Here is a 4,505-nt window from a genome sequence, read left to right as displayed (position 1 = left end):
CACGTGCCCATCTCGGGCCCGCTCATCAGCTCCTGCCCTATTCCCCTAACCCACCTTTTCCCTCCCCTCTTGCCATCGCCATGGGGACCCCGAGCCCTAGAGCGCGTGATCTCGTGCCGGTCACTCTAGCCCCTCTTAAGCCCCCACTCCTTGTCCCCTGCTTCTCCTAGGGTTTCCCTCCTCCGCCACCGCCGTCGATTAGTAGGTTTAGCCACAAGATCTGTCATTTTGGCAAGTCCCGAGCGCATCTGGGAGCATGAGCTCGTCGCCGGCGTGAACGGCGTCGACCTCCGCCTCTCCAACCTTGTCCTGCTGCTTCCTCGTCGTCCACTACGTCTCCTACGTCCCCTATAGCACGCAAATCGCCAAGTTCCTCGTCGTCCACTCCGGCTTCTTCTGCCTCGGCCTCCGCCACGTAGTCGTCGGTTTCGGTCGCCTCCGTCCACCTATCGCCGCACCGAGGCCACCTCGTGTTTGTTGTGAGCAACCGCGTCCCCCTGACCCCTTCGTTTTTGCTTTGTCGCGCCCTAGCTTCGATCCGCCGTATGCCCGAACACGCCGCCGTCGGGCCTCGTTACCAACGAGTGCCCCGACCTCTGCAGCTCCTCCATGCATGTCCTTTGTGGTCGCCGTGTTGCGCAGGCCAACTCCTCGCACGTAGTAGCTCGCTAGGGTCGCCGTTGCGTCGTGCTCGTCTCCGCGTCGCCGCCTCTACTCCTCATCGCCGGCGTTGACTCCATCATCGCCCAGTGTCGTAAATTGCACATACGAGTGTGGGACCCTGCTGCGGCCCTGTTGCACCTCACCGACGCTCCGCTAGGCCACCGGAGCAACACCGGCGAGGCCTCCGCCGCGCTCGGTCTCTGCCGACCCCCTCCTCCGTTTTCCCCTGCTCTTGCGCGCTTGCTTCACCGCCTTGTGGGCCCCAAGCCAGACCCACTGGTCAGTGAGGTAGAGGCTAGGTTCCCACCTGTCAGCCTCACACCCACACGCGCACCCACGGGCCCACATGTCATCCTCACGCCACTGTCTTTTACCCAATCGGGCAGCTTGCCCATTTTGGATCTTTCTAGATCGGGCCTTTTCCTTATCTGGCAAGTCCAGATCGGGACGTTTCCGTTTAGGGTTTTTTCCATTTCTGTCTTTTTCCTTTTTAGGCAGGTTGCATCTTAGGGCATTTGTGGGTATTTTTCTACAACAACCCCAACATATTATCTATGTTTTTGGGGTAGAAAAATCCCACCAATCCAGTGGTGGCATTAGTTTATGCATTTGAGCAAGTTCATGAACATGCCATTTTACATCATTATGATGTTTTGTCATTTTTGTGTGATTTATTTCAATCATGCTATGTTGGTGTTTGTCACATGGTTAGCTTAATTTTCATGCCTAATACATGCTAGTATTTATTCCATGTCATTTTGTGCACTATGATGAGTGAAACAAGCATGCCAAGTTGCTTTATAATCTGTTTTGCCATGCTCTATTTTCTGCTAAGTCTGAACCTGTTAATAAAACTTGCTATGTTTACATGGGTGCCTTTATATTTTCTGAGCCTTTTTGGATCATGTTCAGTAAGGGACTTTTGACCTATGAATTTAGTAAAATCAAGCCATGCCTTTATTTGCTATGATATGTACCTTTGGCATGTTGTTTGCTAGCTCTAAACTTGGCTTCTTGATGCTGTTTTGCCATGTTAGTATTTTCACTAAGTCTTTGAAACTGTTACATTTTTTACTGTTGCCATGCTTGTTTGAACATGTTCTTGTGTGTTTTAGCCATAGCTCAGTGTTCATGTTTTGTCAAGCATCTCTTGTACATCACTTCCATATGCTTTGTTGTTATGCTGGAGTGCAGTAGCTTAGTTTCTTGTTGCATGCTAAGTAGCATCATGTTGTTAATTATAGTTTTGCACCATTCTTGTTTTGCTTGTCTATTGTAAACCGTGCATCCGTTTCCAGTGATCTTTATATAGATTTCAACCTAAATCAACTCATCTTTCCAGCACCACACTTGGTTTTCCAAGTTGATGCATTGATCTTTCTTTTCCTTCTGGAGCACGCATATGCATTGCATATCACATCTTGCATATCATGCCATGTTTTGCATCATGTTGCTTGTGCACTGCACCGTGATTGATTTGTTGTTCCATTGCTTTGTGTTTTGCTTTGGGTAGAGGCGAGAGACGAGTGCGTGAGCGAGGAACCTATTAAGAACGGTTACAAGGATCAAGCTTTCGACAACTCTGAGAACTTTGCAGGCAAGATGACCATACCCTCGAAATCACTTCTATCTTTGCTTGCTAGTTGTTCGCTCTATTGCTGTGTCGCACTAACTACCACTTGCTATATCATGCCTCCCATATTGCCATGTCAAGCCTTTAACCCACCTTTCCTATCAAACCGCTGTTGGCTATGTTACCACTTTGCTCGGCCCCTCTTATAGCGTTGCTAGATGCAGGTGAAGATGACGTTTGTTCCTTGTTGGGACATGGTTTTTGCTTGGGATATCATTATTATATCTTATTTACTTTAATGCACCTATATACTTTGTAAAGGGTGGAAGGCTCGGCCTTATGCCTGGTGTTTTGTTCCACTCTTGCCACCCTAGTTTTCCGTCATACCGGTGTTATGTTCCTTGATTTTGCGTTCCTTATGTGGTTGGGTGTTATGGGAACCCCTTGACAGTTCGCTTTGAATAAAACTCCTCCAGCAAGGCCCAACCTTGGTTTTACCATTTGCCTACCTACCACCATATACCTTCCCTTGGGTTCTGCAGACTCAAGTGTCATCTTTATTTTAACCCCCCCCCCCCCGGGCCAGTGCTCCTCTGAGTGTTGGTCTGAACCGAGCCGCCTGCGGGGCCACCTCGGGGAAACTCGAGGGTTGGTTTTACTCGTAGCCTGTCTCATCCGGTGTTTCCCTGAGAACGAGATATGTGCGACTCCTATCGGGATTTGTCGGCACATCGGGTGGCTTTGCTGGTCTTGTTTTACCATCGTTGAGATGTCTTGTAACAAGGATTCCGAGACTAATCGGGTCTTCCTGGGAGAAGGAATATCCTTCGTTGACCGTGAGAGCTTGTGATAGGCTAAGTTGGGACACCCCTGCAGGGTATAAACTTTCGAGAGCCGTGCCCGCGGTTATGTGGCAGATGGGAATTTGTTAATATCCGGTTGTAGAGAACTTGACACTTAATTTAATTAAAATGAATCAACCGCGTGTGTTGCCGTGATGGTCTCTTTTCGGTGGAGTCCGGGAAGAGAATATGGTCTTGTGTTATGCTTGAACGTAAGTACTTTTGGGATCACTTCTTGATCTCTTCTAGCTTCTCGACCGTGCGTTGTTTCTCTTCTCGCCCTCTTTTGCGTATGTTAGCCACCATACATGCTAGTGCTTGTAGCAGCTCCACATCACTACCCCTTTTAAATAGTCTTGATCGCGAGGGTGTGAGATTGCTGAGTCCTCGTAACTCACAAATACCTCGAAACAGTTGCAGGTGCCGACGGTACCAGTGCAGGTGATGCTCCCGAACTCAAGTGGGAATTCGATGAAGACTTGGGTCGGTACTATGTTTCTTTTCCTGATGATCAGTAGTGGAGCCCAGTTGGGACGATCGGGGATCTAGCATTTGGGATTGACTTCTTTTGTTTTGTTTCCGTAGTCAGACCTTTGAATGTATTTTGGATGATGTATGAACTATTTATGTATTGTGTGAACTGGCGATTGTAAGCCAAATCTTTATCCCTTTCTTATTCAGTACATGGGATGTGTAAAGATTACCCCTCTTGTGACAGACCTACCATGCGGCTATGCCTCTAAGTTGTGCCCCGACACGTGGGAGATATAGTGCATTGTGGGTGTGACAAGTTGGTAATCAGAGCCTTCCCTGACTTAGAACCCCCCTGCTTGATCGAATCGCTGACATTGTTGTGTCTAGAACAAAATGTTTTGAGTCTTAGGATTATATATATCGGAGAGTAGGATTCTTTTTACGCCTCAGCCCCTTCGTCGCTCTGGTGAGGCCTCCTGACGTAGAAGTTTTGACTCTTCTCTCCTCAAATTTCATGAAAAAAATTAGGATCACGTGGGTATCTTGGAATCGTTCTGATGGTTTTGTGACGAGAACATTGTTCTTGGTGCCCCCTGACATTTAGGGGTTGTGGCAGTGTCCCGGGGAGTTGAGCTCCGAGGTGTTGTCGTCACAATTTTATCGTTGCAGTTCTGGAATACCTGAGTTCACCAACATCGAAAATCTCTTTTATGTAGTTGTTGGTGAGATAACCTCAATGCCACCCAGTACTGGGGCGGGAGTTCGGGAGTATTGCCATAACTCGTATAACGGATGCTTTTCGAAGGTTGAGGTACATGGTTTCTAAAGGTTTCTTGTTATGTGTTGAAGGATGGATATAGCTGGATGTAGGATTTGTTAGTTCGGGTGAGATATTATGCTTCCCCTGTATCCCCGACACCTGATTGCATAACCAGAAAGTTTCGGGAGTTTTA

The sequence above is a fragment of the Triticum urartu genome, chromosome 7A (assembly GCF_056163025.1).
Source record: "Triticum urartu cultivar PI428250 chromosome 7A, HENAU_Tu73, whole genome shotgun sequence".
Classification (NCBI taxonomy): Eukaryota; Viridiplantae; Streptophyta; class Magnoliopsida; order Poales; family Poaceae; genus Triticum; species Triticum urartu.
Note: the sequence above shows the minus strand (reverse complement) of the source record.